At 50.2% G+C, this 14,172-nt stretch overlaps 1 long non-coding RNA gene across 1 annotated transcript; it reads left to right on the top strand.

The window, feature by feature from the left end:
- Positions 1–1,851: 1,851 nt before the first annotated feature.
- On the top strand, positions 1,852–13,904 carry LOC142047015 (uncharacterized). The gene is made up of 2 exons (XR_012656185.1): positions 1,852–2,106; positions 13,695–13,904. It is a non-coding gene; the product is annotated as an uncharacterized LOC142047015 (long non-coding RNA).
- Positions 13,905–14,172: the final 268 nt, after the last annotated feature.

A 14,172-nucleotide genomic window follows, 5' to 3' on the forward strand; every position in this document is an offset into this window, starting at 1 on the left:
CCTGTTTGCTCAACAAGGCGTGGAGTGCTCTCAGTGCATCTTTCCAGATGACTGTGCCTCCACCCACCAGGCGATCCCCAGTATGGAGCAATGGCAAGGTGCTGAACGTCATCAGTGTTTGTGGGGAGGAAGCTGTCCAGTCCCAGCTGTGCTCGAGCCATAGGAATTACGATATCTTTGGGCAGATATCAAGGGACATGGTGGAAAGGGGCCATGACCAGGATGCACTGCAGTGCAGGGTTAAAGTGGAGGAGCTGTGGAATGCCACCGCAAAGCCTGTGAGGCAAACAGCCTTTCCGGTGCTGCCCCCGCGACCTGCCATTTGTACAAAGAGCTGGATGCGATACTTAGGGGCGACCCCACCTCCACTCCAAGTACCACCATGGACACTTCAGAGCCCAGTTCAACAAGGCAGGAGGAGGAGGAGGGAGTGAGGGTGCTGAGGAGGAGAAAGACACCCCGGCATCCCTAGATGCATGAAGCCAGGAGCTGTTTTCAAGCCAGGAGAAAGGTAGCCAGTTGCGGTGGCCGGTGCTTGGGGAAGGACAAACACCAGAGGAGGTGCCCGGTAAGTGGCTTTTATTTTGGGAAGGAAATTGTTCAGTGAGGGCTTTTGGGGCAAGGAGGGTTAGGGCTGCATGCATGCCTGGCTGCGGAATAGGGAGTTGATGTGCTCTCTCACATTGTGATAATCAAAGTGATCTCTTCAAAGGTTTCAGCCAGAACTTGGGCAATGCGCTTGTGCAGGTTTCTTGGGAGTGCCACTGTGATCCTTGTCCCAGTCAGGCTAACATGTCTACCCCATGGAGGCTAGGTGGGCTGGTGCCAGAACTGGAGTATGTGTCCCATCTTTCGCCCCTCTGCAGCTAGGGAAACCCATTTGTGCAAAGCCAGCCACAATGTCATGCATGTTACTCAGAGTCATGGTTCTTCTGAGCAGGATGAGATTAATGGCCCTGCAAACTTGCAACAGTGCGATTCCAACGGTCGACTTCCCCACTCCAAACTGGTTAGCAACCGATTGGTAGCTGTCTGGAGTTACCAGCTTCCAGATTGCAATAGCCACCTGCTTCTCCACCGTCAGGGCAGCTCTCAATCTCATGTCCTTGCACCACAAGGTGGGGGAAGCGGGGTGGGGGGCGAACTCTTCACACAATCCCATGAAAGTGGCTTTTCTCATCCGAAAGTTCTGCAGCCACTGCTCGTCATCCCTGATTTGCATGATGATGTGACCCCATCACTCAGTGCTTATTTCCCAAGCCCAAAAGCTGCGTTCCATGGTGGTGAGCACATCCATGAATGCCACAAGCAATCTTGTGTTGTATGCATTACTCGAGTCGATATCATCATCAGAGTCCTCACTGTCAGTTTGGATCTTAAGGAGTAACTTGACTGCCAAACATGACGTGCTGGCGAGACTCGTCAACATATTCCTCAGCAGTTCGGGCTCCATTCCCGCAGACTGAAAGGGAAGACAGAACTCACAGCACAAAAAATGTTGGAAGATGGTGCCAAATGTGAATGGAAGCACAGGGATTGCTGGGATGCGAACCAATGCACCATGGGGCATTGGGACAGGACCCAGAATGCCCCACGCCCTCTGTCCCCTTCCCATAGGCCACAGCGCCAGAATGGAAAGAGGTGCTCTGTGGGATAGCTGCCCATATTGCTCTGTTCCCAATGCGGTGTGGATAGACTGCAGCACTTTCCCTACTGCGCTCTCCAAAGGCTGGGTTAACTCAAAGCTCTCCTCCTACATCTGCAAGTGTAGCCATGCCCTTAGAAACCTTCATCTAATTTCAAGTCTAAACTTCCTGATGACCAGTTTATATTCATTTGGTCTTGTGTCCACATTGGTACTGAGCTTAAATAATTCCTCTCCCTCCCTGGTATTTATCCCTCTGGCATATTTATAGAGAGCAAGCATATCCCCCCTCAGCCTTCTTTTGGTTAGGCTAAACAAGCCAAGCTCTTTGAGTCTCCTTTCATAAGACAAGTTTTCCATTCGTCGGATCATCCTAGTAGCCCGTCTCTGAACCTGTTCCAGTTTGAATTCATCCTCCTTAAACACAGGAGACCAGAACTGCACACAGTATTCCAGATGAGGTCTCACCAGTGCCTTGTATAACGGTACTAACACCTCCTTATCTCTACTGGAAATACTTCGCCTGATGCATCCCAAGACCACATTTGCTTTTTTCACAGCCATATCACATTGGCGACTCATAGTCATCCTGTGATCAACCAATACTCCAAGGTCCTTCTCCTCCGTTACTTCCAACTGATGTGTCCCCAGTTTATAACTAAAATTCTTGTTATTAATCCCTAAATCCATGACCTTGCACTTTTCACTATTAAATTTCATCCTGTTACCATTACTCCAGTTTACAAGGGGGCCTACAGAGTCCATTGCTGCCCACAGACAAGGTAGGGAAGCCTGCGGATGCAGCATGCACTGATTCAGCAGCCTCTGCTCAGTGATGTGCTGCAGGAGGTTCTTGTGAGACATTTGCCAGAATTCTGCTGCCCAATGGAAAGGAAGGATTGGAGCGATTTTCCCCTCTCTGGATAGTGCTCAGATGCCCTGCCTGGGATGATGTCTTATCTCTGGGATGCATAAAAATATGGGTGCAGAGCAAAGATTTTGCCTTTAGAATGGATCAGCTAGCAGCAAATGAGTGGGTATTCCTGGAGANTCCCCTTTAACCAGTTCCTTATCCACCTTTCAATTTTCATATTGATCCCCATCTTTTCCAATTTAACTAATAATTCCCCATGCGGAACCGTGTCAAATGCCTTACTGAAATCGAGGTAAATTAGATCTACTGTGTTTCCTTTGTCGAAAAAAATCTGTAACTTTCTCAATGCTGATACACTCTCTGTCCCCCAAAACACACCATGTCTCTCTCCCCACCACACACTTCCTCCCCTCCCCACTTCAGTCCAAAAGCAGCTGGCAATGTAGTAGGATGCTCATGGAACAATGATATTGGGAAACCTGAATCATGTGACACTGTGCCTGCCCCATGAGGCATTGCATGCAAACCCTTCCCAAAGCACCCTGAGGCCAGTTGCACAGTGGGATAGCTACCACAATGCATTGCTGTCTTTGCCATTACAAGAGCCGCTAATGTGGATGCGTTCCAGTGTCACAAGGAGCACAGTGTGGACACGTAACAGCAGTTTAATAAAAGTGGTATAACTTGTGGCGCGGAAACTTGCCAGTGTAGACCTACCCTTTGAATGATGGCTCAACATCTTGTTCTGATTTTGAGTGAGTAATAACACCTCAGGTCTCTTTTCTCCTTGCTAATTGTTGCCAGGACAGGGAGAGAGATTTGCTAGTTATGCAAGTCCATTAGCCATTATTATACCCAAAAAATAGACTGTTGTTTGAAAAAAAACCCTTATGCTTACAGTCCAGTTTTGTGTCCCCTGACCCAGTGGGATTTTTGTCCCTCTCTCCAGTCCTCTCTGTGAAGGTTCCTAATGGTTAGCTGATTGTCCCTGCCCTGCAGGCCAGTCTGGGTGAGTCATGGCAGCTGTTCGAGGGAAGGAAGCACTAAGACCCCTGCTTTAACAATGTAAATGCAGTGTAAATACTGCTGGCAGCGGTTTGAAATAGGAAACTCCTCTGAGAGGGGCTGGGAGATTCCTCCCTTCTCAGGTGGAGAAGCAGCCCCAGGAACTAACCTTTTCAGCATTGAGTATGAGGCGTCCCAGCTCCCCCTCAGCAAGCACCCAAACCCCAGCCCATTTGCTAGTTGGTGTTTGTTCAAGCCCTTGCACGATGGGGCCCCATTCTTGGCTGGCCCATAGGCACTACCGTAATAAACATGATTAATAAAAATACAACGCCAAAGAGCATGTAAACACAATAGGTGAGTAGCATTTATGATGAATTGCAGTCATGGGTATCTCCTGGCACCAGATCCTGCATGCAAGGCTCTCCACTCCAGTACTCAAACCCTTGTTGCTTTCACAAGGACCCTTTGGACCCTCTTTCCCTCCTCCTCTCCACTGAACTGGTGAGATTGGCTAGCTCTGAGCTGTGTGTGGGAGGGCTGGAATAGCGAGAAAGGACCCAGCAGCCGATCCAACTATCCTACGTTTTTTGCAGTTTGGAGACACCCCCGCCCCCCCCCCACCCGTTGCATTACAGATGTTGGCAGCTGCAGTGAAGACATGGCTGAAAAACACCGCTTTTTGGAAAAGCTGTGAAGGCTAATAGCTGTCATGAGTCAGACAGATTTCAAAGACCCTGCAAGGAGCTGAAGCGGAGTTAAAAAGTCCCTGGGCTGTGTGAGGGGTATTTGCTTGTATGTGGGGCACCCAGAATAGATGGCCACATGGCCGCATGTTGCTCCATGCCTCCCAGTGAGTCTAAACAAAGCATGCTCTGAGATCTGTTGTGCAGCCTGCCATGTCACAGGGTAAGAGCAGTTGGTCAGGGCTGGCCCAGGCTCTCTGATCAACGCTGATAGTGACCTCCCCTCCAGGCAGATGTCTGTTCCCCGTTCTCTGCCTACCACCGCGGGCCAGAATGGCCCTTGTGGGTTTGATTGTAAATCATTCCGTGCTGAGATGACAGTGATGAGCCTTGTTCTGCTCAGAACTGCCCACTTTGCCCCATGGGGGTAGGGCACCCTAATGCAATCTCAAAATCCCCCGTCTTCACTTCTTGGGACGGTTTTCAGCCCAAAGACTCCAAGTTCTGTTCTTTAAGGCCTGGGCTGCCACCCGTCCACCCAGGAGCTGGTCTCCGAGGGTTGTTAGAACAGCATCTTTCTTCTGTGGAGGAGATTAATGATCTTCACAGGCAGTTTGTCATTGGAAGTGATTCGCTTTCATTGTACAACACCCCTGGGTACATGGCCTTTCACACACCAGCCGGACAGAGTGCCTGCGAAGCCTGCACAGCCTGCGAAGGGAATTGTGCGCATAAGGCAGAGAGTGGGGAAGGAGGAGAACAGAACACACTGGAGGCAGCTTCATGAGCGTGTGGGGCCTGCTCCACACACCAATCTTGCAGAGTAAATCTCTCCTTACCCATGGAGCGCTGGTGTGTGTCCACTCAAATGTGTCTGCTGAGAGGCTGAGAGAAGAAGGTACGGGGTGTAACGAGCGAAGCACAGAGGGGAAGGAGCGACGCTATGGCCATCCTGGAAGGGGTGATGAGGAGTTTGAGTGCCATTGAGGAGCCCAGCAGGAATCCCGGACACCCTGGGCGTGGTCACAGGCGGAGCAAAGTGGGGCAATGGCACTGAGGTCGGGTCTGGACTGGTATCACTCCACTCTGCTGGGCAGAAAGTCACCAGGGGTGCATGTCTCCAGTCTCCATTGGGATCACCTCTCTGCCCTCTCCCCAAAGAGAGCCCTCTTCCCACACCCTGCGGTTCCCCGTGTACTCTGTGCTAGCACTCAGCACTTGGCACAGACACACTGCATGAGGGACACCTGCCCTGCTGACAGAAGAGCACAGAGCAGTGGGCAAGGACTCTCTGTTACTCTATCACATTTTACTTGACCTTGGATCAGGTCCACATCTACCAAGATATTCAGGTACCTAAAGATGCAGATAGGCACCAACCAGGATTTACACAAGTGCCTAAGCAGGTGAGATGCCTAACTCCCATTGAAATCCCATTGAATGCCAAGCCCAATGGGATTTAGGCCTCTAATTTCCTTAGGTGCTTTTGAAAAGCCCACTGGGCGTCTATCTGCATTGTTAGGTGCCTGAGTACTTTGGAACTATGGCCCTATGGCATCCAACACTGAGACGAGCCCTATCAGAATTGTGCCCGGGGCATCCACTGGAGTCCCTCAGAGCAGATTGTGCATCCCTTACTGGATGCTAGTGAAAATTGACAGTGGCCCTCCATCAAAACTGTCTGGGCCTGAGCCTCAGCTGGGGTAACCTGGCATGGCTGTTGTGATGCATGGCTAGAAAGGGTTAAATATCCTGCAAAATAAATAACCCCCAAAAAACATGTAGGGAGATAACGTTTGTGTTTTTGTGTATTTACAAACAACAATGTAATCAACAATCCCCGTCTATGCCGTAGTCTGATAATTCAGAGGTCAAAAGAGCATTTTTTCATTTAAATGAATTGTAAACATGGGATATCTCCATATTCATCTCTCTTTGACATGTATAGCAAATAATCTGTGAATGGTGGAGGAACAAGCAAATGGCCTTATGTTAATTCTATAGCTAGAACCAGTGATGGACCACCTTCAAAGTCATGTTAATAACCTTTTGAACTCCCAACTTGTCAAAAGATATGAAATTGTATAAAAGATCCTTAGGCCCTGATTCTGTCATCTCAGATCTGCTTAGGCTTTATCAGGGGAAGTTTGAGTCACAATACTGAGGTCCCAGTTATACTGGTATGCCCTGAATATGATATTTGGACATTGGACTGTAACCTATGAACTATTTCTGAAAGAACTCTTTGCAAGTACAAAGCTCACCATCTCTGCTATGAATCTGCACCTAAATGAATTGAACTCACGTCTGTATGTGTATTGATGTTTTAACAATACGCTCTTGTTTTTTAAAATTTTTTAGTTTAGTTAATAAGAATTGGCTGTAGCGTGTATTTGGGTAAAATCTGGAATATTCAATAACCTTGGAGGGAATGTGTCCGATCCTTTGGGATTGGTAGAACCTTTTCTGGGCCTGTCCCCTGGGATGCGGTGATGGCTGGGCTTGTCCCCTGACACGTGGAGCTGGCTGGGCCTGTCCCCCGGGATGTGGTGATGGCTGGGCCTGTTCCCCAGGATGCGGTAATCGCTAGGCCTGTCCCCCGGCACGTGGAGCTGGCTGGGCCTGTCCCCCGGGATTCAGTGATGGCTGGGCCTGTTCCCCAGGATGCGGTGATGGCTAGGCCTGTCCCCCGGCACGTGGAGCTGGCTGGGCCTGTCCCCCGGGATTCAGTGATGGCTGGGCCTTTCGTTCCTTTTCATTAAAACCGTATCAGACACAGTAGCCAACATTCACGCGGTAAACAAACACCCGACTTTCACAATAAGTCAAATCAAGCAAATCCCATTTCAAAACAAGCCCAAACCAAGCCAGTCCCTAAGAACTCCACACTCTATGTGACTAGATCCCCCCCGCGTGCAGTCAGGGACTGTGGTGGGGGTCTGCTGTGCACCCCAACTCTCTCCCTGCCTTGCCCCTTGCCCCTCCTTACCCCGCTTGCTGGGAGCTGATCTAAAAAACGAAGAAACAACCTACAAGCCAAAAACTAGCCAATAACCAACTCACATGCCAGTTAAGCCAAAACCAAGCCCAATTTCTGCATTTTTTCACAGGTTTAGCATGTCTGGTACCAGACCTCAGGCCTGCTTCCACTCGCTTCACCAGTCACTGTCATGGCAGCAGGACAGCCTGTAAAGCTTTTTTCCATGCCTTTGTCCCAAGCGTGGGCCTTGGAGTTTAGAGAGGAGACGTGTAAAGTAGCCTCCTTTAGACTGCGTGTTCACGATTGCCAGGCAAGGCAGGCAGGCTGGTCCACCCCTGAGCTTGTATCATTGCTGGGCCAGTTTTCCTTTGAAATGCTGAAAAATCTCCCTCCCTTACTCCTGCTTGTGAGAGCCGAGGCTTCCAGCTCCCAACCCCCTATACTACTGTCCCTTCCCTGGCCCCGGCACTAACCAGACTGGTATACTTGCTGAAAAGTTTTCTCACAGTAAATTGAAATGAAATAAATATCCCCAACTGACAGAGACTACACAGCCTGACCAGGCAAGGGTAGAGCTTGGGGTTGCTGTCTGTCCAGGTTTTCCTCTTATTGAGAGAGCTGCTCTGGGAACGCTGTAAGGGTGCTCAGTGCACACGGCCACTTGTTCAGTTTAATGGGTGCAGGATCATCCCAGATGCCATCTTTTTTTTATCTCAGGGATGGCAGCCCTGTTAGAGCTAGCGCTGCATCCTGGCATGCACTGAAACCTCTGGGACTCAGTGCACAGCTCACGATGGGCTCTCTGGTACCTGAGCTCACTAGTCTTGGCTTCCAAGGCACATTGTCCCACGTGCTGCTCAAGGCAAAAGCCTGGCGTGAGAGCTGGTCAAAAAAACCAACAGTTTTTCTCAAGAAAGTTAAATAAATTCATGAAAAATGTGAAACAAAGTTAAACTATTTTTTCTTTTCATTTAGTTTTGAAATTTTTTTGTTTGTTTCATTTAATCCTTTTGGGATGGGGGGATTTTTGCATTATTTTCCCTCCTGGCTCTGTTTTTACCACCCCAACACACACTTATTGCTATTGTAAAATGGGGGAAAGTAGTAAAGGGAGAAAAAGTGGGAAAACCAGCTATTTTGGTCTCCCCTGCCATTTTTTCTTCTAGTTGAGCAGTTCACCAATTGTAAGCAAAGGGAGAGGAAGGGGATAACTCAGCGTAGAAACTTCCTTTCAACACCGTATTTCCCCCGCCAACCTGTCATTGAAACATCATTCTCCCATGAGAAATTTTGTTTTTACTGAAATATCGTTTTTCAGCATGAAAATTTTCATTGACAAATGTCATGTGGTTCCAGCAGTCAGGGGTCGGGGTGTCTGTTGGCAGCAGCGAGCAGATCCCCAGCAGCACCCCATGCCAGCAGCTACTTCGGCTTCTTCTCATGCTCCAAAAAGCTGCTCTTAGGAGGGCTTGGTTGGGAGCATTTTTGTTTGTTTATTTTTTGTTTTGTTTTTTCCCCAAATGTGAATAATTTGGTCCTGTTTGTGGAAAGATTTGTCGCTCCTCCTGCATTTGACACTTGGGAGCAGACAGTCTGTGAGCAGTGCCTTGGCTTCTTTGAAAAGCAGAAGAGAGGGTTAATAAACACCCTCAATCGTTTTGCTTCTGCAAATTCTTCCCTTTTGATAGCATCCAGCCATTTCCAGCTTGCCCTTCTTGCTGTAGTCAGGTGAACTGCTTGGGCCTGATTCCTTGCACCTTGCAGCCATCATCATCTCACAAAGGGACTGTCCCTCCACGCTAGAGACCTACATAGCCCCGTCACTGGACTATCTGAGCATCTCAACCTTTAAAGTTTTTCCCCTCACACACCCCTGGAAGATAGGGAAGTGCTGCCCCAGGTGTAACCACTGCAACAATGCTGCCTGAGACAGCGTGAGGAGTCAGTTGTGAGGAGTCAGTTGTTCGGAGAGGAGGGAACCACCTGGAGTGTATTCAATACAGCCTGAGACAGTTACTCTGTGAGGGGGAACTGCCACACGCACCAGCTGAGGCTATCTGCAGACTCACATTTTCCAGCCTTTCTTCACAGCCATGAGGGCAAGGAATAGACTTTTTTTTTAATTGAAAACTAAGAGTCTGACATAACCCCATGACTCCAAGATTTGGGGTCCAAGCCATGGGCCCATAGTGCATGTGCGTTAATCTGGCCATGATCAGACCCCTGACTGCGTCTCTTATATAAACGGATGAAATCCCAGTCCAAGGTGATGCGGCTGTTTTCAAATTGTGTAAATTGTGTAAATTCACACCCTGAAGCCCTCCTCCCCAGGCCCCCAAAGCCCACACCCCCAGCCCAGAGTCCTCACCAGCCTGCACTCTAACCCCCTGCCCCAGTCCAGATCTCCCTCCCACATCCTGAACCCCTCATCCCTGGCCCCACCCCAGAGCAAGCACTCCCAGCCCACACCCCCTCCTGCACCCCAAAACCCTCATCCCCAGCCCAGAACCCGCACCCCCAGCCCCCTGCACTCCTATCCTCTGCCCCAGCCCAAAGCCCCCTTCCACACCCTGAACCCCTCATCTCGGCCCCACCTCAGAGCCAGCACTCCCAGCCCAGAGCCCTCACCCTGTCCCACACCCCAACCCCAACTCTCAACCTGCAGCATTCTCCAGAATTCCAAATCCCTCAGCCCCACCCCCCAGCCTGGACCCCCCTCTGGCACCCCAAACCCCTCATCCCTGGCCCCATCCCAGAGCCTGCACCCCTCATTTCTGGCCCCACCCCAGAGCCCTCCCTTCCTCCTGCACTCCAACCCCCTGCCCCAGCCCAGTGACAGTGAGTGAGGGAGGGGGAAGGTAGTGAGTGGGGGGCGAGGCCTCAGGGAAGGGGCAGGGCTAGGATGTTTGGTCTTGTGCAGTTAGAAAGTTGGCAACCCGTGACACCCACACTCTGAGATATTGGAACTAACATGGGAGACATGCTGGACCGATCACTTCTGAACAGGAAATCAGAATGTACTTTGATCTGCCTGAAACATGCTTTCATTTGCTCCTTGGCTAAAGATCCCCATGACTCTGCCAAAAGGCTCCTAGGCTTAGTTCTTGCTAGGTAAGATATATAGGCAGCTGGCATCAAAGCCTACTGTGTCCCTGCCAACCTGTGTGGTGGAAAATGTGATTAGTGAGACCTCGTGCCTACATTTCCATTTGTGGATTCACTGGAGAATGCGCTGCAACTTTTGCAAACACCGATTGTGTGCAACTGGGCACAAGCTTACTGCTGTTTGCCATGCCAAGCCTAGCCTAGCGTGCTGCTATGCATCATTCATTCTGTCTGAAGGTAGAACGTCCCACCTGCATGTGCACACCCCCTCTTCTCCCTGTACAAGCTGCCATGCAGAACTTACGAAAGCAAGATGAAAGATTCCCACACCACTTGTGTAACCAAGCTGCATGCACAACGAATGCTGATTTTGGCATCTCAGCCCTGACAAGTGCTGCCAGCCCCAGGGACATGCAACACAGCAGAGGTGCAACTCTGCCTCTTGTGACTGCCAGTGTGCAGTGCAAGGGCCCATCCAGGGGCAAGGGCCCAGAGCCCTGTACTGAGAGCAGTGAGAGGCTGCGGGGAGCACCAATGGCAACACATCTGGAGCCAGAAACAGCAGCACCAGCACTATTGTTGGATGCATTAGAGCAGTGGGAGCTTGGTGCTGGGGAGGAGGGCAATTCCCACTGCAATGGAGTTTGCAATGGACCCTGGAAGGCATTGAGATACTAAGGGGATAGGCTCAGTGTAAGAACCTGAACAGACTGGGGCCAGGCAAAGCCCTTTTTCGGGTCAGTGGGAGCAGGTGATTGGTGGTAGGGATGAGGATATTGCATCACAGGGGGTGTGCAGGGGGGAGGGCAGAGCCTCCAGGGACTGGCACCCCTCATCCTATGGATCTTAGGAGAGCTGTAAACACTGATGGATTAACAGGTCATAAAAAATGTCTGAGTGGCCAGGAACCCAGCATGTGGACAGGAGCTAACCGGGATCTGCATTACCATTCCTGGGGTCTGGAAGAGTTCAGTCCTCTAGGTTATGCATGAAAGAGAGGGAAAAGTTTTGTTCTTAACTGTCGGAGGCAAGAAGTGCTGGTAGCATCTCTGAATGTATGAAATAGTTGTTAAAGATCCCAGAGTTGCCGTCCAGAGGGATACTCATCTACAGTAAACTGCAAAACAATGGCTAGTGCTGCAGAGTGGCCCAGTGGTTTGCCCAGTAGATTTCTCACAAAATGTATCCACTTATGGACACTGAACAAAGCTTTGGGGCAGGGCCGTCCTTAGGATTTATGGGGCCCTACGCAATATTATTAAATTGGTGCCCCATGCCCGACAGCAACCCGGGGGGAGGGACGAGGCAGCAAAGGATACCAAGACGCCTGGCCCACCTCACTGCAGCGGAGAGTCTCTGTTCCCCACAGAGACCCCTGTACCCTCTCCCTCACGCATTTGGCTCTGTGACTGTGGCCCTTGCCTAAGCAGTCTGCAGTGTGCCCTAGGTGTGCGGGAGCCGACCCGCTCTTACTGCTGCCATGGGCAGTGGGTGAAGCTGCTGCTTGGGGAGGCTAGCTCCCCAGGCCACCTCTTGTGGCTGTGGCCCCACCCATACAACACCCCCACTCTGCCCACTGTCTCCCTCCTCTCTTCCCTCCCCCTCGCTGCTCACTCCCTTCCAGCCAAATCCCTGAACCCCAAATGAAGCAAATGACATTAGAAAGAAATTGCAGAAGAGAGTGTTTTTTTCAAAAGAAAACAGAGCATGTTTTCCACTGCATGCCAGAAGGTGAAGACTGGACATGCAGAAGGTACCTAATTAAAAGCAAGTATCAGAGGTGGAGCTGTATTAGTCTGTATCCACAAAAACAACGAAGAGTCTGATAGCCCGTGTATCTGAAGAAGTGGGTTTTTCACCCATGAAAATTTACGCCCAAATAAATCTGTTAGTCTTTAAGGTGCCACCAGACTCCTCATTGTTTTAATTAAAAGCACTAAATTTAGGAATAAAAAAAATGTCAGTCACAGGTATTTTGATATACCCTGAAGTTTGTCAGAGATTTATTTGCAAAAACTTTGTAGTAAGGGCAAGTCAGCTGGCCTGCTGAATACACCATTAAATATTATGGAATACATGATGCAGCTCTTCTCTGTTTCACATTTTACATTTTCTCAGTCAGTATTTCTAAACTTCAGTATTTCAGGACTGCTGGGGGATAGCTGAATAGGGGTTATTAGATTGATGGAGGTACCAGGGCTGCTAAGGTATAGCTAGGAGGATAAGTCTGAGTATGGGGGGTACCAAGACAGCTGGGGGATGAGGGGGTACCAAGGCAGCTGGGGGATGTTAGGTATCTGGGGGGTACCAAGGCAGTTGGGGGGGTTTGGGTCTGGGGGTGGGGGAAGGGTACCAAGGCAGCTGGGGGATGTTGGGTCTGTCTGGGGACTAGCAAGGCAGCTGGGGGATGTTGGGTCTGTGGTGGGGAGAGGGTACCAAGGCAGCTGGGGGATGTTGGGTCTGTCTGGGGACTACCAAGGCTAAATGGCATCACATGGCACACAGGCCCTGTGCAGCCCCTGCTCAAAGAGCAGTCTGGACATGAATCCTGGGTTCATGCTCGAGGAGCTGCACGCTCCCTGCATCACCTCACACATGAAATGCTCACGTCCGCACACGCCCTGCCCTACATGGGAGCCGTCTAACCAATCCCTCAGCCACCTGTATTGCTCTCTCCACACTAAAGGTCCCCACAAGCCAAGGACGTCCAAATACTGAGCCTCTGCGGGCGCCCACCACTCAGTGTAGTCAAGAGACCATCAGATTTTCCACATCAATATTACCTCAAACTGCCCTCCCCTATACCCCATTATTGGCCGCAAAGCCCAACTGAGTGTCTCAGTACATACAGGAACTCCCTTTGTGTAATCACAGCAGCCAGCACTCGTTGGCCTTGTACTCCAACAACACTGGGCCCAGGTCCCAGCACCCGCTTCGCCATACACAGCTCAGCAGCCTCCCCCAGGCGCCCGAGAGCAGCCAAAGGTAAGAATGTGCCAGCAGCATGAGCATGGGGACACAGGCAGAGCCGAGGCTGGCAGGCTGCTTTTCCACATGCACACACAAAGCATGTGTGTGTGTGTGTACGCATGAATGTTAATGTATTTTTTAAACTCAAACATTCCTTTAATTTTCTCCTGAGTAAGCTCTTGAGCCATGCAGCCTTGTACACCCAGACCTGGATGCAGCCTTCAGGGTTTTTCTTTTTTGAGGTGGGGAGGGGCAGGCTGGGAATCTAGACCATATTGTAACTCCATTTCTCGCGGAGGAGGCATTGTGACGGGCACATGCAGAAAGAATGAGCATTTAAAAGAAAAGTCAATGTATTTTGCCAGCAACCCGCCTTGCAGCCATTATACAGATTTGTATTCTAATAGACCCCATCTTGTCTCAGTGCAGCCCTGGAAATGAAGCACAGAAAGGGGAAGCAACCTGTCCAAGGTTACACAGCCAGGTCGCAGCTGAGCCCGAGTCCCAGCCCAGCACCTTCACCCTAGACCAACTCAGGATTAAGCAACAAGCTACTGGCTCTGAACAAGAAAATGTCACTATTTAATGTATTTTGTTTAAACAGTAGAAACATGGCAAGTGAGATTGTGAACAAATGAACAGCCAACTGGCCTTTGATTTCATTTGGGGACATTTCAAAACTGTCCCAGGTCCCAGCACAGAAGGGGACCCTGCATGCTATACAAATGAGATGTATGCAAGTAAAACGTGAATTTCCTCCATGCTGGGACATCACACTGAGAAGAAATGTTTGGTTTCCACATTCTCCTGGCATTCAGGGGGAGCTGGGGCCACACTCCCTAGACTCCTTTGAAAATCCCAGGCCACATTTGGCTACTAATCAGTGCTGCTGCATGTGCCTGGGTTT

Source organism: Chelonoidis abingdonii, chromosome 6 (assembly GCF_003597395.2).
Source record: "Chelonoidis abingdonii isolate Lonesome George chromosome 6, CheloAbing_2.0, whole genome shotgun sequence".
NCBI lineage: Eukaryota > Metazoa > Chordata > Testudines > Testudinidae > Chelonoidis > Chelonoidis abingdonii.